This window comes from Cervus canadensis, chromosome 1 (assembly GCF_019320065.1).
Source record: "Cervus canadensis isolate Bull #8, Minnesota chromosome 1, ASM1932006v1, whole genome shotgun sequence".
Classification (NCBI taxonomy): domain Eukaryota; kingdom Metazoa; phylum Chordata; class Mammalia; order Artiodactyla; family Cervidae; genus Cervus; species Cervus canadensis.
The window spans coordinates 62,154,408-62,177,955 of record NC_057386.1 but is presented as its reverse complement, the minus strand read 5'-3'; the positions used below and the strand labels follow the sequence as shown (position 1 = coordinate 62,177,955).

Below are 23,548 nucleotides of genomic sequence, written 5' to 3'. Positions count from 1 at the left end.
ACATTATAGCGGTATCTTTAGGGTTTTCTATGTAGAAGATCATGTCATCTGCAAACAGTGAAGGTTTTACTTCTTCTTTTCCAGTCTGGATTCCTTTTATTTCTTTTTCTTCTCTGATTGCTGTGGCTAGGACTTCTGAAACCTAGTTGAATAGTAATAGAGAGAGTGGCTTTTCTTGTTCCTGATTTTAAAGGAAATGCTTTCAGTTTTTTGCCATTGAAGATGTTTGCTGTGGGTTTTTTGTATATGGCTTTTCTTATGTTGAGGTATGTTCCTTCTATGCCTGCTTTCTGGAGAGTTTTTATCATAAATGGGTGTTGAGTTTTCACTGGATCTTGTTGCTGTGTGAGGGCTTCCCCTAGCTTGCTGAGTAGAAGCTGTTCTTTGTTGTGGTGCTTGGTCCTCTCATTGCGGTGGCTTCTTTGTGGAGCATTGGCTCCAGGGCATGCACCCTTCACTCATTGCAGTTCACGGGCTTAGTTGCCCTGTGGCATATGGGATCTTCCCAGACGAGGGAGGGAACCCATGTCTCTGCATTGGCAGGTTCCTAACCACTGGACCACCAGGGAAGCCCAGGTTCAAGATATATAAAGAAAGAAAGAAAGAAAACTGGCTGATACAACCACTAAAAGTAAAGAACTCAGTGAGACTTTGGGCTTTATTGGCCACATCAATGTGGTCATGAGGAAAGAGGGAAGTTACTGTTAGAGGAAAGAATGTTTAAAAATATGGCCACTGTTAACTCCCAGTACACTTGGGTTGATTTCTAGTCAGAGGCTTAGAATTGTGGTTGTTTGCTCTCTCTCACCCTGGGTCTTCTTTGGCTCAGGGAGAATCTTACTTAGATGACTTTCTGGAGTCAGGGTGAAGCCCTGTGAATTTGGGCCCCATAGAAGATGCTTGAACCAGATCTAGGGCTGTGCTCCCACTAGCATAACACTGTGATTTATTGGGCTAATGGAAATCTTGCCATTAGGTATGGAGGTGGCATTACTGAATATTTCTTTTTTAAGTAGTGAAAATGTATCTCTGCTTGAGAAGGATAAATACCTACAACATGTTGTTATTTATTGTCATAAGATGAAGAGCTTTGGATAATTAATAGTCTGGATGTCGTTTTTACATACCTATTAGTTTTATTGTTGGTGTATTTTAGAATACACTAGTTAAGAGGGTTTCTTTTTAATCTTATTATTGTCCACCAGGGGGAGCTATATCCCCTTTTAAAAACTTGTTCCTTCCCTGCCATTTTCCACTCTTTGCGACCCCATGGACCGCAGCCCGTCAGGCTTCCCTGTCCTCCACTGTCTCCCAGAGTTTGCTCAAACTCATGTCTACCGCGTCAGTGATGCTGTATAACCATCTCATCCTCTGCTGCCCTCTTCTCCTATTGCCTTCAATCTTTCCCATCATCAGCATCTTTTCCAATAACTCAGCTTTTCACATCGAGTGGCCAAAGTATTGGAGTTTCGACTCTCTAGAGGATTATTTAGAAAATCCAGAGTGGCACCAAAGCCAAAAGCAGCTCCACCATCAAGGGTTAAAGCTAGGACTGCTCCACCCTAAATCACCAATATGGGACGTGGTGTTATACATGATGATGTATGTGTAATATAAAACACACACATACATATCCTATAGAACATATGTGTGCTCAGTCATTTCAGTCGCATCTGACTGCAATTCCATGGACTGTACCTGGCCAGGCCCCTCTGTCCATGGGATTCTCCAGGCAAGAATACAGGAGTGGGTTGCCAGTTCGTCCTCCAAGGGATCTTCCCAACCCAGGAACTGAACCTGCATCTCCTGCAGCTCATGCATTGGCAGGCGGATTCTTTACCACTGAGCCACCTGAGAAGCCCATAGAACATATAAGGACATGTTATTAATATATATTATGACAAGTATGTTTTACATTGTGTCAGTTATCATTACAACAAGGAGTAGGTTTAGACTATAAAAGGTCAAATGTTGTTCCAAGGGAGGACCTACTTCTCAATATTACTGTTTCCATATTTGTTTTCTATAAACATATTAAGCTTAAATCTCGCTAGGCATATCTTCCTTTCCATAAGAGAAAGACAGGCTTACAGTTTAATTCTCTTGGTTAGGATTTGCATGTTTGTTATCACATTGGGATTATTAAAACAGTATCTGTCACTTGCTAATGTTGAATCAGATTTAAATATATCAATAGATAGTTAGGCAACAAACTCACTCATAGCAGTTACTTTCTAAGTAGTGAAAAAATAACCTGTTTTTAGGAGAAGGACACAGATGAACTAGCAATACATTATTGACACAGAAATAGGAGGACTCTCATGGTTCTCTCCACAGCAGTTTCCACAAATCACAAATCTAACTCTGCAGATAGTACATTTACATTCCTGGCTCTAGGAAGATAAGCTGTTAATAGTTATCAGATCCAGAGAAGGAAATGGCAACCCACTCCAGTATTCTTGCCTGCAGAATCCCAGGGACAGAGGAGCCTGGTGGGCTGCCGTCTATAGGGTCACACAAAGTCAGACACGACTGAAGCGACTTAGCAGCAGCAGCAGCAGTAGTTATCAGCTGCTCTGTTCTGTTCACACTCAGACAAATGAGTCATTTGGTTTTCTGTGGGTTCCTGTCAGCTAGTACCAATATTATAAATATCCAAAGACTCATAAAACATATTTGCATTTCACAAGTAGGATTTTACCTCTTTTGCACTTTACCAGGTGTCAAGTACTGATGGCCTTCCCAGATGGCACAGTGATAAAGAATCCTCCTGCCAGTGCAAGAGACACAAAAGACGCGGGTCTGATCCCTGGGTCAGGAAGATCCCCTGGAGTAGGAAATGGCAACCAACTCCAGTTTTCTTACCTGGAAAATTCCATAGACAGAGGAGCCTAGCGGGCTACAGTCTATGGAGTCGCAGAGTCAGACATGACTGAACACACCCCATGCAAGCACAGATGGTACTAAGGAAAGAATGCTATGAGAAGCTTGGAATAAAACCTGAGCAAAGAACAAGAAGTGTTCAAAGAAGGTCTAGATGGATTTTAATAGAAGGCAAGTGAACTTCTATTAATTAAGCATAAATATTGATAAAAATTCAACCGATAGATTAAACAGCAGATTAGATTCAATTAATAGATTAATGAATTGGAAAATGGATCCGAAAAAAATTATCTGGAGTACAGGTCAAGGAAAAGAGACAGAAAATGAACAAAAATAAATATGTGGATAGAATTATAAGCCTCAACTCTTATATTAACTCTAGAATTAAGAGTTTCTAGAAGAAGAAAATGTAAAGAAGGGGTGGGGGGAAGCAGTATTCAAAGATGATGACTGAGCGTTTTTCAGGGTTGATGGCACAGACATATCCACAGAATCAAGAAGGAGATTCACTCTCAGGCAGATTAAAGGAAAAGAAATCCATACCAGAAGTATCAGCACAATTGTCTAAAACGAAACACTAAGAGTATAAGAGCATCTAAGGGAGAAGACAGATAACACACAAAGGTCAGCGCTTAGACTGATAGCCACCTTTTCATGGTGGCCTGGGATGCCAGATGATTGTGAGATAGGATCCCTGTAGTAAAATGACTTCTGTTCACCTTCTGCCCAGATAAACTAGAATAGAATGAAGGTGGTGCTGACAGAATGCTTGACAAACAGCTCTACAGGAAACGCTGATTGAAAAAAAAGGTAATAGAAGTAAATATTTAGGATTGTTTTTATCCACATTATTTTATGACTGGAATTACTTAAGGCATATTGTGTCATCGGGTGAAATGATAACATTGGCTATTTTGCTTGTTTTAATCAAAAGCCTTCATCTGACCTGGGGTAAAAACAGTAACAGCGATGTCCTTCTCCCCAAAGAGCAAGGCCCTGGACCTTGGTGCTGACTTGGTTCTGACAGTATGCTGTGGACAGTGCTTTGGTGCTGGGACCCCTCATTCATACAGTGAGTTTATGGAGAGAACACTTTTACCAGCTCAAGTTTAACATCTTTGTTTTACTTTCTAACACAGTTCATTTTCTTTAGCCTTTTCAAAATGTGTTTTCAGGTGCCGATTCGTTAACTTTAAAACATTAAAAGCAAACCAAAGAAAATAAATTGCTTTCCTATTTGGGGTTGATATATAGTGTATCAAAAGGCACATGGTGAGTTTCAAATTCAATTTTATAGAACAATAATGTTCTGTTTAAAATGGTAGACAATTTGTTGTTACTGTTAACCAGATTATTCGGAGATGACCATGTGAAGTTGGTTTATAAGCTGTGCTGTGTGGTTGGTGTAGTAACTTCTGCACGTATTCAGTATCCCCAGGTTTTATATTACATATCTTGTAATTCTTAAGAATCTTAGGGTAGTTTACAATTTGAAGCCCCTTCTGCATCTTTGGGGGCTATTTTGCTTACATTAATTTTTTTATAGTAACTTTCCCTAAATTTAGGAGGAATGATCCTTTCCTGTTTCAAATTCCCAATTCTTGGCATGTCTCCATCTAATTCCTTAGGGGCTTGAAGTTCTATATTGTAAGATATTCTCAAGTCAGATTAGGCTTCTCAGGGATAGTGGGCCCACTTTTCCTACATATGGAAAGAGAATGACAGTCATTGTGTTGTTTAGGTAGAAATGAAGATCCATGTTTCAGGCTTCTAGGTTTGCCCTGTTTGCCCATTCAGACCGAACCCAGAGAGTTCTTTAGTTTTAAGCTTACACTTTCCCATGGGGGCTGCTTCAGGGCCAGACCCCTCGTGTTGCCCCTCAGATCCATGTAGCTTTTGGCCCTGCTTCCTTCCAGTAGTCACTTCCTTCCATCCTTTTCCAATCAGTGTCTCTTTAGGGCCTGGCTCTTACTGATACTGACCTCTTTTTTCCTCTCTTTTCTTCCTCCTGCTCAGGAAGTATTGTTCTTTGTAATCTTTGTCTTGCTAATGGTTTGAGCAAATTGTATCCTATGTAGATTCAATAGACTGGCAGCATTTATCATTATCTCTTACTAACTGTGTGACTTTGGGAACTTACGTAATTGCAGGGCCTCTGCTTCTTCATCTTTGTATCCACATAGGTTATTGTGATGATTAGATGAGAGAATGCAGGTGAAGCCCTTAGTTTAGTGCCTGTAAGGCCCCAACAAACATTCTAGTTGTTACTAGAGATACGACGAACATCATGGCAGGGAATGTTTAGGAAGTGTAGGAAGTTTATAGCAGGGGTCCTAACCTGTTCAGTGGGGGGCGAGGAAGGTCCTTCAGGGGAGGTGATATTTAAGTTGAGACCTTCAGGGTGAACAGAGATTGTTCTGGTGAAAAAACAAAAATTCCAAGTAGAAGACACGACACTGCACATCCCAGGGTCTAAAGACACAGGCTGCAGGGATGTAGAAGCTTATGAGTCCTAAGTGGTGGGATAGAGGGATGCAGCTAGAAGGATGGTGAGAGCACAGGCTTGGAGATATGGGCAGGAGCCTGGAGGCAGAGGACTCTGAAGGTCACGGCTAGGATTGTATACCTCCTTTATCTTAAAAAAAAAAAAACAAAAAAAAACCTACTTATTTTATTTTTGGCTGTGCTGAGTCTTTGCTGCTGGCAGGCTTTCTCTAGTTGCAGCAAGCTGGGGTGGCGGGGGCGACTCTTCATCTCAGTGCATAGGTTTCTCATCACAGGGGCTTCTGTGACTGTGGAGTACCGGCTCGAGGTGTGCAGGCTCAGTAGTAGAGGTTCATGAGCTTAGTTCAAGTAATATAGGTTCATTTTGGAAAATATGGTTGATCAAAAGAATAAAGTAAAATGTAATAATAATCCCACTTCAGTTCAGTTCAGTCGCTCAGTCGTGTCCGACTCTGCAATCGCACAGAGAGCAGCACGCCAGGCCTCCCTGTCCATCACCAACTCCCGGAGTCCACCCAAACTCAGGTCCATTGAGTCGGTGATGCCATCCAACCATCTCATCCTCTGTCGTCCCCTTCTCCTCCTGCCCTCAATCTTTCCCAGCATCAGGGTCTTTTCAAATGACTCAGCTCTTCTCATCAGGTGGCCCAAGTATTGGAGTTTCAGCTTCAACATCAGTCCTTCCAATGAATAATCCCACTACATATAGCTATAGTCATATATTCTTCCCATCATCTACCTATGGGTATGAACACATATATTTCATTTAAAACCAATCATTATATATGTGTAATAAAAGCTTGACTCCATTTTTGATGTCTGGGTGCTGATAGCTGTCTAGCACCCCTACTCCCCTGCATTTGGGCAAGCTCCCTCATTTGGTTCCAGTGACAAGTTGAAAACACAAATCTTACATGTGGGCACCCTCACCCCAGCCCTACCCCTGAACTGCAATAAAGTACAATCCAATCTCCTTTCCTTGCTCTCTAGAGCCCTTAAAATTTGTTTTTTAATACATAATTTTTATTTGTCAATTATGACTCAATAAAACTGGGAAGAATATGGGATGCCTGATTAAATTTGAACTTAAGATAAACATCGAATAATTTTGTTTTAACTTAAATGTGTCCCAGATATTGCATGGGTAGGCCTGAAGGATTGAAGTTGTATCAGAGAAGGCTGCCTGGAAGAGATGAGTATGATCTGGTCTTGGGCTGAGAGAGAAGTCAGGTGCAATAATGCCAGTATACCTGCTGCCCCAGCCCCTGATGCAGATGTGATGGCTAGGGAAAGGCAGCAGTTCCGTGGTTGTAGAGCACAAGTGAGCATGTGGACTCGGGAATGTCAGCTAGGGTGCTTCTAGCCCTTATGGCCACTTCCACTTCACTGGCCACCTCTGCTTGCTGACTGCCAACTTCCCCTCCTGGGCCCTGCTCCATCTGACATCCCCCTGCCCCACATCATGGGAAATGTCATGCTGGATGAGTCACAAGCTGGAATCAAGATTGCCAGAAGAAATATCAAGCACCTCAGATATGCAGATGACACCACTCTGATGACAGAAAGTTGAGGAGCTAAAGAGCCTCTTGATAAGGGTGAACGAGGAGAGTGGAAAAGCTGGCTTGAAACTCAACATTAAAAAAAACTAAGATCATGGCATCTGGTTCCATCACTTAATGGCAAATAGTAGAAAAAGTAGAAGCAGTGACAGATTTTATTTTCTTCAACTCTGAAATCACCGCTGACAGTGACTGCAGCTATGAAATTAAAAGACACTTGATCCTTGGAAGGAAAACTATGACAAACCTAGACAACATATTAAAAAGAAGAGACATCACTTTGCTGACAAAGATCTGTATAGTCAAAGCCAGTGGTTATGTATGGATGTGAGAGTTGGACCATAAAAAAGACTGGGGACCAAAGAACTGATGCTTTGTAATTGTGGTGCTGGAGAAAACGCTTCAGAGTCCTTTGGACTGCAAGGAGATCCAACCAGTGAATCCTAAAGGAAATCAACCTTGAATATTCATTGGAAGGACTGTTGCTGAAGCGCCAATATTTTGGCTATCTGATGCAAAGAGCTGACTCATTGGAAAAGACCCTGATGATGGGAAAGAATGAAGATGAAAGGAGAAGGGGGCAACAGTGGATAGATGGTTGCACGGCATCACCAACTCAAAGGACATGAATCTGAGAAAACTCCAGGAGATAGTGGAGGACAGAAGAGCCTGGAGTGCTACAGTCCACGAGGTCACAAAGAGTCAGACATAACTTAGCAACTGAACAACAGCAAGAAATCAGGCTCAGAGAGGTGAAGCCATTTGCCCAAGGGCACATAGCTTTTAAGTGGCAGAGGCAGGACTGGAATCCAGGTTCAAGTCATTTTTGGATCTGCTTAGGAGACTCTGCTCTCCCCAGAAAACCTCACTATGTAAGTAATAAACCTTTTATTAGATGCTTTGTATGTGGGGCATCATCATCAATCTCTGTGTCTGAACCAGCTTCAGTTGATGAGGGCTGAGGGGCACGTCCATCACATCTCCTTGCTGTGGACTATAAACATGAAAAAGTTAACTTATGTATCTCAAACAAGAGGGCTTCCCTGGTGGCTGAGTGGTAAAGCATCACCAGTGCAGGAAATGCAAGAGATGGAGGTTCTGTCCTTGGGTCAGGAAGATCCCCTAGAGAAGGAAATGGCAACCCACTCCAGTATTCTTGCCTAGAGAATCCCATGGCTACAGTCCATAGTCACAAAGGGTGAACACTACAGAAGCAACTTAGCATGCATGCATGCTTGGTTCAAATGATGTAGCTTATTATAAGTGGACATATATGTTGCTTACGATTTTCTTTACTATTTAAAATAAGCTACAGTGGATATCCTTGTAGCTAAATCTTGGTGTCTTTTTATCATTATTATTTCTTTAAGATAAATTCTCCTGTTTTTAGGTGTTAATGAATACATTAACACTTACATACATACATACATTCAGCTCACTAGGGTGATCACTAATGGAGCATGAACTACGGGCAGGTATTCAGTTCAGTTCAGTCACTCAGTCGTGTCTGACTCTTTGCGACCCCATGAACCACAGCAGGCTAGGCCTCCCTGTCCATCACAAACTCCTGGAATCCACCCAAGCTCATGTCCATTGAGTCAGTGATGTCATCTAACCATCTCTGTCGTCCCCTTCTCCTCCTGCCTTCAATCTTTCCCAACATCAGGGTCTTTTCAAATGAGTCAGCTCTTCACCTCAGGTGGCCAAAATATTGGAGTTTCAGCTTCAACATCAGTCCTTCCAATGAACACCCAGGACTGATCTACTTTACGATGGACTGGTTGGATCTCCTTGCAGTCCAAGGGACTCTCAAGAGTCTTCTCCAACACCACAGTTCAAAAGCATCAATTCTTAGGCACTCAGCTTTCTTTATTGTCCAACTCTCACATCCATACATGACTACTGGAAAATCCATACCCTTGACTAGACAGACGTTTGTTGACAAAGTAATGTGTCTGCTTTTTAATATGCTGTCTAGGTTGGTCATAATTTTCCTTCCAAGCAGTAAGCGTCTTTTAATTTCATGGCTGCAATCACTATCTGCAGTGATTTTAGAGCCCAGAAAAATAAAGTCAGCCACTGTTTCCACTGTTTCCCCATCTATTTGCTATGAAGTCATGGGATCAGATGCCATGATCTTAGTTTTCTGAATGTTGAGCTTTAAGCCAACTTTTTGACTCTTCTCTTTCGTTTTCATCAAGAGGTTCTTTAGTTCTTCTTTACTTTCTGCCATAAGGGTGGTGTCATCTGCATATCTGAGATTATGGATACTTCTCCCGGCAATCTTGATTCCAGCTTATGCTTCTTCCAGCCCAGGGTTTCTCATGATGTACTCAGTGTATAAGTTAAATAAGCAGGGTGACAATATACAGCCTTGATGTACTCCTTTTCCTATTTGGAACCAGTCTATTTTTCTATGTCCAGTTCTAACTTTTGCTTCCTTACCTGCATACAGGTTTATCAAGAGGCAGGTCAGGTGGTCTGGTATGCCCATCTCCTTCAGAATTTTCCACAGTTTATTTTGATCCACACAGTCAAAGGCTTTGGCATAGTCAATATACAGAAAGAGATGTTTTTCTGGAACTCTCTTGCTTTTTTGATGATCCAGTGGATGTTGACAATTTGATCTCTGGTTCCTCTGCATTTTCTAAAACCAGCTTGAACATCTGGAAGTTCACAGTTCACGTATTGCTGAACCCTGGCTTGGAGAATTTTGAGCTTTACTTTACTAGCATGTGAGATGAGCGCTATTGAGCGTAATTTGAGCATTCTTTGGGATTGCCTTTCTTTTGGATTGGAATGAAAACTGACCTTTTCCAGTCCTGTAACCACTGCTGAGTTTTACATTTTGTGGGAATATTGAGTGCAGCACTTTCACAGCATCATCTTTTAAGGATTTGAAATAGCTCACCTGGAATTCCATCACCTCCACTAGCTTTGTTTGTAATGATGCTTCCTAAGGGCCACTTGACTTCGCATGCCAGGATATCTGGCTCTAGGTGAATGATCACACTGTCGTGATAATCTGGGTCATGAAGATCTTTTTTGTACAGTTCTTCTGTGTATTCCTGCCACCTCTTCTTAATCTCTTCTGCTTCTATTAGGTCCATACCATTTCTGTCCTTTATTTTGCCCATCTTTGCATGAAATGTTCCCTTGGTATCTCTAATTTTCTTGACGAGATCTCTGTCTTTCCCATTCTATTGTTTTCGTATATTTCTTTGCATTGATCACTGAGGAAGGCTTTCTTATGTCTCCTTGCTATTCTTTGGAACTCTGCATTCAAATGGGAATATCTTTCCTTTTCTCCTTTGCTTTTCGCTTCTCTTCTTTTCACAGCTATTTGTAAGGCCTCCTCAGACAGCCATTTTGCTTTTTTGCATTTCTTTTTCTTGGGGATGGTCTTGATACCTGTCTCCTGTCCAGTGTCATGAACCTCCATCCATAGTTCATCAGGCACTTTGTCTATCAGATCTAGTCCCTTAAATTATTTCTCACTTCCACTGTATAATCATAACGGATTTGATTTAGGTCATACCTGAAAGGTCTAGTGGTTTTTCCCACTTTCTTCAATTTAAGTCTGAATTTGGCAATAAGGAGTTCATGATCTGAGCCACAGTCAGCTTCAGGTCTTGCTTTTGCTGTCTGTATAGAGCTTCTCCATCTCTGGTTGCAAAGAATATAATCAGTCTGATTTTGGTGTTGACCATCTGGTAATGTCCATGTATAGAGTCTTCTCTTGTGTTGTTGGAAGAGGGTGTTTGCTATGCCCAGTGCATTCTCTTGGCAAAACTCTATTAGCCTTTGCCCTGCTTCATTCTGTACTCCAAGGCCAAAATGCCTGTTACTCCAGGTGTTTCTTGACTTCCTACTTTTGCATTCCAGTCCCCTATAATGAAAATGACATCTTTTTTGGGTGTTAGTTCTAAAAGGTCTTGTAGGTCTTCATAGAACCATTCAACTTCAACATCTTCAATGTTACTGGTCAGAGCATAGACTTGGATTACCATGATATTGAATGGTTTGCCTTGGAAACAAACAGAGATCATTCTGTCATTTTTGAGATTGCATCCAAGTACTGCATTTTGGACTCTTTTGTTGACTATGATGGCTACTCCATTTCTTCTAAGGGATTCTTGCCCACAGTAGTAGATATGATGGCCATCTGAGTTAAATGCACCCATTCCAGTCCATTTTAATTCACTGATTCCTAAAATGTCGACGTTCACTCTTGCCATCTCCTGTTTGACCTCTTCCAATTTGCCTTGATTCATGGACCTAACATTCCAGGTTCCTATGCAATATTGCTCTTTACAGCATTGGACCTCGCTTCTATCACCAGTCACATCCACAATTGGGTGTTGTTTTTGGTTTGGCTCCATCCCTTCCTTCTTTCTGGAGTTATTTCTCCACTGATCTCCAGTAGCATATTGGGCACCTACTGACCTGGGGAGTTCATCTTTCAGTGTCCTACCTTTTTGCCTTTTCATAAGAGAAACCCAAGTAAGACGGTAGGTGCTGAGAGAGGGCATCAGAAGGCAGACAGACTGAAACCATAATCACAGAAAACTAGCCAATCTGATCACACGGACCACAGCTTGTCTAACTCAATGAAACTAAGACATGCTATGTGGGGCCACCCAAGACGAACGGGTCATGGTGGAGAGGTCTGACAGAATGTGGTCCACTGGAGAAGGAATTGGCAAACCCCTTCAGTATTCTTGCCTTGAGAACCCCATGAACAGTATGGGCAGGCATTGGCGATCTTCAATACAAAAGACATCAAACTTGTTTTCAGATAGGCCGAGACATCAGGTTGGCCAAAAAGTTCCTTTGATTTTTAAGTAAAAATAAGACACAATTTTCATTTTCACCAAAAGAACTTGATTGACCAACATATTCACTCTTTTGTTCCATTAATTTCTGCCATTTTTCAGGCAACTTCATAATTCAGTCCTCCCAAAACTTTTTTCTCTTTGAGCAAAGAACTATTCCAAGTACCTTTTGTAGTCTTTCAAAGAATTGAATTTTTTTTCCATTAAGAGAATTTTGCAAAGACCAAAAAAAAAAAAGAAAAATGGAAATTTGAAGGTGCAGTGTGTGGTGAATATGGCAGATGAATCAGAACTTCCCACCAAGCTGTAACAGTTTTTGCCTGGTCATCAAAGAAACATGCGGTCTTGCATTATCCTAGTTTTTAAGTAAAAATAAAAGACACGATTTTCACTTTCATCAAAGAACTTCATTGAAGAAAATATTCACCGTTTTGTTCTACTAATTTCTGCCATTTTCCGGGAAACTTCATAATTCATAATTGGATAATTATATGTTTTCTGTTGACTAATTCCAGATGCTTTTCAGTTGGTCTAATTGGGAACAGTACTTGTTAGAATTAATCATTTGGTTTTCTAGAAGGAACTCATATTAACAATAGAGGATTGCTTTCCAATCCCACCATATACACAATATCACCTTCTTTGGATGAACACCAGCCTTTGGTTTGGTTGGTGGTGGTTCATTTCACTTGTACGACGATCTCTTCCATTCCACATTATTGTACAGTATCCACTGTACACTGCCTGTCACAATTTGTTTTAAAAATAGAACGTTTTCATTACATTCAAGTAGAGAATCACATGCAGAAATGCGGTCAATTAGGTTTTTTTCACCTATGTGAAATCCAGATATCAAAGCGATGAACGTAACCAACCTTGCGCGAATGATTTTCTCACCTAATGTCTCAACTTGATTGCTATCAACTTCAACTCATTTACCCACCCATGAAGTGTGGAATCATCCAGTGAGGAATCTTCAGTACAGAACTTTACAAACCACTTTGGACATGTTTGATCAGTCACACCTTCTATACAAATCCTTTATTATCTTTCAGTTGGGTTTTTACCTTTCTTGAAATAATAAAGCACCACACACCAGAAATGTTGCTTTCTTTCTTCCATCTTCAGTATTCTCGCCAATTCTGGTAAGTATTTTTAAATGCATGCTGATTTGACAGCTATCATAATACAATCTAACAAAATCGTTTCAGATGAAGTTAAAGACATGTCATGTCATGCGTTAGTTGCTCAGCTGTGTCAGACTTTTTGCAGCCTCATAGACTGCAGCCCGCCAGGCCCCTGGGTCCATGGAATTCTCCAGGCAAGGACACTGGAGTGGGTTGCCATACCCTCCTCCAGGGCATCTTCCCAGTCCAGGGACAGAAGTCGGTCTCCCACCTTGCAGGCAGATTCTTTACTGTCTGAGCCAGCAGGGAATGAAGCACTAGTGGAGACGTCTTACGTGAAAAGCTGAATGACTTCTTTGGCCAACCCAATTCAGTAAGGGATTCAGAAGAAGGTTTGCAAGTTAAAAACTGTAATGGTTTTTAAGTGAGGACATCTAAACCCAATAAACGATCTATTTGTACAAAATTTATAAGGTGTGACGTTGACCACAGGGTAGCACCAATATGTTTCCACTTATTTGTAATGTGTTAATGAGCAGTTTTTTCCTTCTTTTTTGGTGAAAAATACTTAGGTTTAATTTGTAGGTTTACAAATTAATAAAGCTTAGGTTTAGTTTGACATTCAAATAAAACTTAGGTTTAGTTTGACATTTAAGAAAATTAGTCTACATTTAAAAAAAGACAAAGCAGGATTTTTATTTAAAAGCCCAGGTATTATATATGTTTTCATAACCACAGAGCCTGACAGATGATTTTTAAAAAACCAAAAATCATATTACTGAACATAGTATGTACTTATGTGTGTTTGCATGTGTGAGTACATAAATTTATGGGTGTAAGGGGGTAAAATAACCAATTTGCAGAGTTGGTTTTATATTCTGACTTTTGTCTAGCTGAAATTTCACCTTTTATATTTTCTTAAATTAGAAATCCTTAGTGGTCCATTTTTTTCTCTCCTGCACCAATAAAATCTTGGAAATGGGAAGCTTATACATAGTATACACTATGGTTTGCCCCTGCTTCTTCCCATCTCTGAACATTCTGAGTGCACCCAGGGGCCTTTGCTCCACTTCTTCCCAATTACTGCTGTAGTAAACTGTTAATGACAATTATATTTATATAATTATTATTTCCTTCTGATGAAAGTCCTCCTTATCATTGTAAAATGACACTTTAAAATTTTATAATATCAGTATAAAGTTGTTATTTTGGTGTTGGCTCTAGTGTTCTTCTATGCATCTTTACTGTAGTGGTCTACTTTCAAGTGATGTTACATGTAGTATAAGAATTTTACAATCATATACTTCTATTTCTCTTGTTTTTTGTACTCTTCCTACATTTTACTTCTATGTATGTTATAAACTCAACAATTCATTGTTATTATTTAATATTATGTTCTTATTCATTGTTATTCATATTTTATTGACATTGTAATAAAGTATCGTTTAAAATGCTTTATTTTATTTTAAGATTTTGTTTTTTGTTTTAGTGTGGACCATTTTTAAATTCTCCATTGAATTTGTTGAATAATGCTTCTGTTGTTTATGTTTTTTTTTTTTTTGGCCATGAGTCCTGTGGAATCTTAGCTTCCCAACCAGGGACTGAACCTGTGCCCCCTGCATTGGTAGTGATGTCCTGATCACTGGACTGCCAGGAAAGTTCCTAAAGTGCTTTAAATACTATAAAGAATAGATAAGAAATCCTAGATAGTTATCCAAGTAGTTAACATTTTTGAGGCTTTTCAGTCTTTTGCAAGGATTAACATTTCCATCTAGTAGCATTCCTTCTGCCTGAAGGACTTTGATATTTGGAGTATTATTATAATACAGGTCTGCTGGTGGTAAATTCTTTCAGCTTTTTTATGTCTAGAAAAGTCTTTCTTTTTTTCAAAAGATATTTTCCTTGAGTATAGAATTCTAGGCTGGCAGTTTTTTTTCAGTGATTTAAAGTTAATGCCTACTGCATTCTCAGCATTGCTTCTGATGAGAAATCTGCTGTCATTCTCGTCATTGTATCTCTACATGTAAGATGTCTTGCTTTTGTGTTTGCTTTCAAGAGTCTTTCTTTATCCCTGGTATTAAACGGTTTTATTAGGATGTAGCTTTTCTTCACGTTTCTTGTGTTTGGTGTTTGATCTTCTTGTATCTGTGAATTTATAGTTTTTGTCAAACTTGAAAATATTTAGCCTTTATTTCTTCAAATATTTTTTTATGTTCCTCTCCCTTCTCTGGGACTAAAACTTAGCAACAATTCATTGTTAAAATTCACTCTCCAAAAATCTGGAATATCTCGCATATAGGGTCATCGTTACCATCTTTCTTAATTCCATATATATGCATTAATATACTGTATTGGTGTTTTTCTTTCTGACTTACTTTACTCTGTATAATAGGCTCCAGTTTCATCCACCTCATTAGAACTGATTCAAATGCATTCTTTTTAATAGCTGAGTAATATAGGATATAAATATTCTATAAGTTGTCTCTCCTACTCTATAACATAATGACAATATCACACTTCAAGTATGATAATAACTTACATGTTGAAGCCTTTTGCAATGTTCATAGTGTTTTCACATATTTTTTTTCAGTTAATTCTTACAACTATACCAGAAACACATTAGCCTCATTTTGCTTAGTCTCTCACTTGGCCCCAGATCTTGTGATTCTTAGACCAGTGGGTTTTCTACTATTCCAAGATAGCCTTCCTACATTTTAACTTTCTTTATCAAAACATACCAAAGAAAATGGCACCTTTCCCACTTTTATGATGATAACTTCAAAAGTCAACTTTATTTATAATCTATTATTTTATATTTGCCCAATTGTTGGTGACTCAATGGTAATCAAATGGTGATAAAAACCATCCAAGATTGCAAAATGGCAAAATGGTTGTCTGAGGACACCCTACAAATAGCTGTGAAAAGAAGAGAAGTGAAAGGTAAAGGAGAAAAGGAAAGCTATACCCGTTTGAATGCAGAGTTCCAAAGAATAGCAAGGAGAGATAAGAAAGCCTTCCTAAATGAACAATGCAAAGAAACAGAGGAAAATAATAGATTGGGAAAGACTAGAGATCTCTTCAAGAAAATTAGAGATACTAAGGGAACATTTCATGCAAAGATGGGCACAATAAAGGACAGAAATGGTATGGACCTAACAGAAGCAGAAGAGATTAAGAAGAAGTGGCAAGAATACACAGAAGAACTGTACAAAAAAGATCTTCATAACAATCATGATGGTGTGATCATTCACCTAGAGCCAGACATCCTGGCATGTGAAGTCAAGTGAGCCTTAGGAAGTATCACTATGAACAAAGCCAGTGGAGATGATGGAATTCCAGTTAAACTATTTCAAATCCTGAAAGATGATGCTGTGAAAGTGCTGCAATCATTATGCTGGCAAATTTGGAAAACTCAGCAGTGGCCACAGGAGTCAAAAAGGTCAGTTTTCATTCCAGTTCCAAAGAAAGTTTTCATTTCCAGTTTTCATTTCCATTCCATTACTGAAGAAAGGTAATGCCCAAGAAAGTTCAGACTGTCACACAACTGTACTCACTTCACACGCTAGCAAAGTAATGCTCAAAATTCTCCAAGCTAGGCTTCAACAGCATGTGAACTGAGAACTTCCAGATGTTCAAGCTCGATTTAGAAAAGGCAGAGGAACCAGAGATCAAATTGCCAACATCCACTGGATCATCAAAAAAGCAAGAGAATTCCAGAAAAACATGTACTTCTGCTTCATTGACTATGCTAAAAACTTTGACTGTGTGCATCACAACAAACTGGAAAATTCTTAAAGAGTTGGGAATACCTGAGAAGACTGTAGGCAGGTCAAGAAGCAACAATTAGAACTAGACATGAAACTGGTTCCAAATTGGGAAAGGATTACGTCAAGGCTATATATTGTCACCCTGCTTATTTAACTTACATGCAAGAGTACATCATGCAAAATGCTGGGCTGGATGAAGCACAAGCTAGAACCAAGATTGCGGGAAGGAATATCAATAATTTCACATATGCAGATAACACCACCCTTATGGAAGAAAGTGAAGAGGAACTAAAAAGCCTCTTGATGAAAGTGAAATAGGAGAGTGAAAAAGCTGGGTTAAAACTCAACATTCAGAAAACTAATATCTGGCATCCGGTCCCATCACTTCATGGCAAATAGATGGGGAAACAATGGAACCAGTGAGAAACTTTATTTTTTGGGCTCCAAAATCACTGCAGATGGTGACTACAGCCATGAAATTAAGATGCCTGCTCCTTGGAAGAGAAACTATGACAAACCTAGACAATGTATTAAAAAGCAGAGATGTTACTTTGCCAACAAAGGTTTGTCTAGTCAAAGCTATGGTTTCTTCAGTAGTCACATATAGATATGGGAGTTTGACCATAATGAAGGCTGAGCACTGAAGAATTAATGTTTTGAACTGTGTTGGAGAGGAGTCTTGAGAGTCCCTTGGGCTGCAAAGAGATCAAACCAGTCAATCCTAAAGGAAATCAAGATCCTGAATATTCATTGGGAGGACTGGTGCTGAATCTGAAGCTCCAATATTTTGGCCACCCAATGCGAAGAGCCAACTCATTAGAAAAGACTGATGCTGGCAATGATTGAAGGCAGGAAAAGAAGGGGATGACAGAGGATGAGATGGTTGGATGCCATCACTGACTCAATGGACCTGAGTTTGAGCAAGCTCTGGGACATGATGCAGGACTGGAAGCCTGACATGCTGCAGCCCATGGGGTCGCAAAGAGTCAGACATAACTGAGCAACCGAACAACAAGAGATGGTAAAGAATCTGCCTGTAATGCAGGAGACCTGGTTTCAATCCCTAGGTCAGGAAGGTCCCCTGGTGGAGGAAATGGCAACCCATGCCAGTATTCTTGCCTGGAGAATTCCATGCAGAGAAGATTCTGGTAGATTATAGCCCAGGGGATAGCAAAGAGTCGGACACGACTGAGCAATTAACACTTACTTATTTTATATTTGGACAAGTATCAAAAGTTTTGCTTATCATATTAATGCTATTTTTTGTTTGCTTTGCAATCTTGCAGGCCATCTCATTGAATAGATTACTGGTGGAATATTCACAGATTGGAAATTGGTGCCAGACTGGTAGGAAGCAATCCATATATTATAAAGGTTTTCAGGTGGCATTATAGCATCTACATTTTAGAAATTTTATTATCTGTTCATTAAACTATATTTAATAATTGCTCATTTTTATTTGCTCTTTTAAAATTTGTATTGCATATTGCTTTTATTTTTACTGTGAAATGCAAACAAATTTTATGTCTTAGCCACAAGTATCTTATTAGGATCCAGAGCTAAGTTTCAAGAGCATCCTATTTGGCATCTTAAAAGTCACACTTCTCTCAATAATATATAATGTTTTCATATTCCTGTTATTTTGGTCTTCATTAGTAAGATGAACTTTGCATGTCTTAGGGTAGAATTGTATCCTCTAAAGATAATGTTGAAGTTCTAACCCCAGGACCTTAGAACATGATCTTATTTGTACACAGGGGTTTTTTGTTGTTGTTCAGTTGCTGAGTTGTGTCCAATTCTTTGCAAACCTATGAACTGTAGGCTGCCAGGCTCCTCTGTCCATGGGATTCTCCAGGCAAGATTACTGGAGAGGGTTGCCATTTCCTCCTCCAGGGAATCTTCCCAACACAGTGACTGAACCTGTGTCTCTTTATCTCCTGCATTGCAGATGGATTCTTTACCACTGAGCTACTGGGGAAACCCACATAAAGGCTTTACAGAAGTAATGAAATTAAAATGGGATCATTTGAGTGGGTCTTAATGCAATAGGACTTTTGTTCTTATAAAAGTGGAGAAATTTGGGCATAAAGACACCTACAGAGAGAAGACAATGTGCAGACACACAGGGAAAGCACCATGTGAGGACAGGATTGGAATTATGTGTCTACAAACCAGGGAACACCAGATTGCCAGCAACCAGCAGAGAACAGGAAAGGACAAGAAAAGACTGACCCCTAGAACCTTCAGAGACATCGGACTCTGCCTGTGGACTTGATTTCAAACCTCCAGCCCCCAGAACTGAGATAATGTTTCTTTAAGTCAGCCAGTTTTGGGAAATACTTTACTAGGGCTTCCCTGGTGGCTCAGATGGTAAAGAATCTACCTGTAATACAAGAGACCTGGGTGTGATCCCTGGGTCAGGAAGATCTCCTGGAGAAGGGAATGGCTGCTCCAGTGTTCTTGCCTGGAGAATCTCTGCACAGAGGAGCCTGGTGGGCTCCATGAGGTCCATGGGATGGCAAAGAGTTAGACGTGCCTGATACTTGAACTTTTCGCTTTGTTGTGATGACCTTCAGTTTAGTTCAGTCGCTCAGTCGTGTCTGACTCTTTGTGACCCCATGGAGTGCAGCACACCAGGCCTCCCTGTCCATCACCAACTCCTGGAGTCCACCCAAACCCATGTCCATTGAGTCAGTGATGCCATCCAGCCATCTCATCCTCTGATGTCCCCTTCTCCTCCTGCCACCAATCCCTCCCAGCATCAGGGTCTTTTCCAATGAGTCAACTCTTCACATGAGGTGGCCAAAGTATTAGAGTTTCAGCTTCAGCATCAGTCCTTCCAATGAACACCCAGGACTGATCTACTTTAGGATGGGCTAGTTGGATCTCCTTGCAGTCCAAGGGACTCTCAAGAGTATTCTCCAACACCATAGTTCAAAAACATCAGCTTTTGAAAGCTCAGCTTTCTTCACAGCCCAACTCTCACATCCATACATGACCACTGGAAAAACCATAGCCTTGACTAGACAGAATTTTGTTGGCAAAGTAATGTCTCTGCTTTTTAATATGCTGTCTAGCTGGTCATAACTTTTCTTCCAAGGAATAAGTGTCTTTTAATTTCATGGCTGCAATCACCATCTGCAGTGATTTTGGAGCCCCCCAAAATAAAGTGTGACACTGTTTCCATTGTTTCCCCATTTATTTCCCATGAAGTGATGGGACCAGATGCCATGATCTTAGTTTTCTGAATGTTGAGCTTTAAGCCAACTTTTTCACTCTCCTCTTTCACTTTCATCAAGAGGCTTTTTATTTCCTCTTCACTTTCTTCCATAAGGGTGGTATCATCTGCATATCTGAGGTTATTGATATTTCTCCCGGCAATCTTGATTCCAGCTTGTGCTTCTTCCAGCCCAGCATTTCTCATGATGTACTCTGCATAGAAGTTAAATAAGCAGGGTGACAATATATAGCCTTGACGTACTCCTTTTCCTATTTGGAACCAGTCTGTTGTTCCATGTCCCGTTCTAACTGTTGCTTCCTGACCTGCATATAGGTTTCTCAAGAGGCAGGTCAGGTGGTGTAGTATGCCCATCTCTTGAAGAATTTTCCACACAGTTTATTATGATCCACACAGTCAAAGGCTTTGGCATAGTCAATAAAGCAGAAAGAGATGTTTTTCTGGAACTCTCTTGCTTTTTCGATGATCCAATGGATGTTGGCAATTTGATTTCTGATTCCTCTGCCTTTTCTAAAACTAGCTTGAACATCTGGAAGTCCACGGTTCATGTATTACTGAAGCCTGGCTTGGACAATTTTGAGCATTACTTTACTAGCGTGTGAGATGAGTGCTATTGTGCAGTAGTTTGAGCATTCTTTGGCATTGTCTTTCTTTGGGATTGGAATGAAAACTGACCTTTTCCAGTCCTGTGGCCACTGCTGAGTTTTCCAAATTTGCTGACCTATTGAGAACAGCACTTTCACAGCATCATCTTTTAGGATTTGAAATAGCTCAACTGGAATTCCATCACATCCACTAGCTTTCTTCATAGTGATGCTTTCTAAGGCCCACTTGACTTCACATTCCAGAATGTCTGGCTCTAGGTGAGTGATCATACCATCGTGATGATCTGGGTCGTGATGATCTTTTTTGTATAGTTCTTCTGTGTATTTTTGCCACCTCTTCTTAATATCTACTGCTTCTGTTAGGGCCATAGCATTTCTGCCCTTTATTGAGCCCATCTTTGCATGAAATTTTCCCTTGATAGCTCTCATTTTCTTGAAGAGATCTCTAGTCTTTCCCATTCTATTGTTTTCGTATATTTCTTTGCATTGATCACTGAGGAAGGCTTTCTTATCTCTCCTGGCTATTCTTTGGAACTTTGCATTCAAATGGGAACATCTCTCCTTTTCTCCTTTGCTTTTCACTTCTCTTCTTTTCACAGGTGTTTGTAAGGCCTCCTCAGACAGCCATTTTACCTTTTTGCATTTCTTTTCCATGGGGATGGTCTTGATCCCTGCTTCCTGTGCAATGTCACTGAATACACTAAGTAGAGTGGAATGTTGAAATATCAGCTTACACTAGTCAATTACTTTTTCTAACACCCTACTGCATCCAGGGCTTTGTTATTAGTACCAGAAGGCTCTTAGTCCTGATCTAAGAAGCCTCTAGGACATGAGCCGGCTCACCAGTGTGAAGCTTAGAGTACATAGGTCTTTGCCTTCAGTGTCAAGTGGGAGCCTCTAGAGGCCCTTCCAGACTCCACTCAGTCTAGGCAGTGGCTCTGTGCTCTCTTGTTTCCGCTCCTCCTCCGAGGCTTGTCTAGAGCCAGGCGGGTGCTGCTCACTCCTTTTTTCTCTTCCTCCTTGACTGTCTCACGATGCCAGGCTGGTAGGAAACAGTGAAGACGTGAGGGCTCCCGCACCCTGGGATGTGGTCCGCAGCCCTGCACTCTCTCCTTCAGAATGATGCTCTGTCAGCAGTTGAAAGCAGCTTGGCAGAATGTGAGGAAAAGACTTGGAGATTTCCATGACACTCAGTGAGAGACAAGCTTCGAAGCCTTGGAAGGGGTGTGTGGCTTGGAGGGTGCAGAGTCAGCAAACCCAGGGAGGGCAAGGGTGAGGGCAAGGATGAGTCATGGGAAGAGTACAGCTTACATTCAGAGGTAGTGGGAGGAAGAAGGTGCAGTCTAAGATGGGATGCTGTCACCACAGGCTGCCCGAGAGGAAGAGATCAAGGGTCAAGGAGGACAGTCCAGGCTGGTCTGCCCCAGCCCCACCCTCCTGCCCTCTCTGCCAGCAGTTGCTCAGTCATCCTCTCATCCTTCTTTCTGTCTCAGAATTGTCTTTTTTTCTCTAACACTTAAAAGTGTTACATCTAGATGCTAAATCACTTCAGTCATGTCTGATTCTGTGCGACCCCATAGATGGCAGCCCACCAGGCTCCCCCATCCCTGGGATTCCCCAGGCAAGAACACTGGAGTGGATTGCCATTTCCTTCTCCAATGCATGAAAGTGAAAAGTGAAAGTGAAGTCGCTCAGTCGTGTCCGACCCTTCGAGACCCCATCAACTATAGCCTACCAGGCTCCTCCATCCATGGGATTTTCCAGGCAAGAGTACTGGACTGGGGTGCCATTGCCTTCTCCGTACATCTAGATAGATAGGTTTAAATAGACACACACAGAGTATTTGTCATAAATGAGTAAACGTGGTCATATCCTACCTGCTCAGTTTACTGCAGCGTTTTCAAATGTTTTCTTTGGCTCTCTTTTCCCATCAACCCTCTCTCCCACTCTCAGTATCACTTCTGCCCATGTAATCATGCTACCGACCTAGCATACATTCTTTCATATTTCTCATACTTCAAACTTTTATTAATCCTCAGATAATCATATGTGGATTTAAACACATATGCAAACACTCAGATATTGGTGATGAGCCAAGTCCTTCTTCACTCCTCGACTTCTTAAGATGTGTTTTGCTGTTCTCTGTCATTCATTCTTCCACATGAAACTTAAGATTCTTTTATCGAAAGAAGGCAATTCCAGTTGGATTTATTTGCAGTGTATAAATTTGTTACAACCAACATTTTTTTTATAATGTTTTCCCATCTAAGAAGTTTGTTTGTTTTGCCATGGAAATATCTTGTTTTATTGCCCTTCACAACATTTTAGAAATGTTGAAAAAAATGCATCAGCTTTCATTATCTTTTTTTTTTATATATGATCTACTCATTTTGACTTTTAAACTTATATTATGGCCTCAGTTCAGTTCAGTTCAGTTCAGTCACTCAGTCGTGTCTGACTCTTTGCGATCCCATGAATCGCAGCACACCAGGCCTGCCTGTCCATCACCAACTCCCAGAGTTTACTCAAACTCATGTCCATCCAGTTGGTGATGCCGTCCAAACTATCTCATCCTCTGTCGTCCCCTTCTCCTGCCTTCAATCTTTCCCAGCATGAGGGTCTTTTCCAATGAGTCAACTCTTCGCATCAGGTGGCCAAAGTATTAGAGTTTCAGATTCAGCATCAGTCCTTCCAGTGAACACATTTAGGATAGACTGGTTGGATCTCCTTGCAGTCCAAGGGACTCTGAAGAGTCTTCTCCAATACCACAGTTCAAAAGCATCAATTCTTCAGCACTCAGCTTTCTTTATAGTCCAACTCTCACATCCATACATGACTACTGAAAAACCATAGCTTTGATTAGATGGACCTTTGTTGACAAAGTAATGTCTCTGCTTTTTAATATGCTGTCTTGGTTGGCCATAACTTTTCTTCCAAGGAGTAAGTGTCTTTTAATTTCATGGCTGCATTCACCATCTGCAGTGATTTTGGAGTCTAAAATATAAAGTCTGTCACTGTTTCCACTGTTT

At 40.6% G+C, this 23,548-nt stretch overlaps 1 protein-coding gene across 2 annotated transcripts in view; it reads left to right on the top strand.

The window, feature by feature from the left end:
• The window catches only part of LRAT (lecithin retinol acyltransferase), a 154,333-nt gene that overhangs the window by 17,188 nt on the left and 113,597 nt on the right, over window positions 1-23,548 (top strand). The window contains exon 1 of one of the 2 annotated variants that reach the window (XM_043484039.1): window positions 3,888-3,955. The exons of the other annotated variant lie outside the window; for it this stretch is intronic. The gene's annotated coding sequence lies outside the window, so the exon portion shown is untranslated. Of the gene's footprint in view, window positions 1-3,887; window positions 3,956-23,548 lie in introns of those variants that run through there. 2 annotated transcript variants of the gene reach the window in all.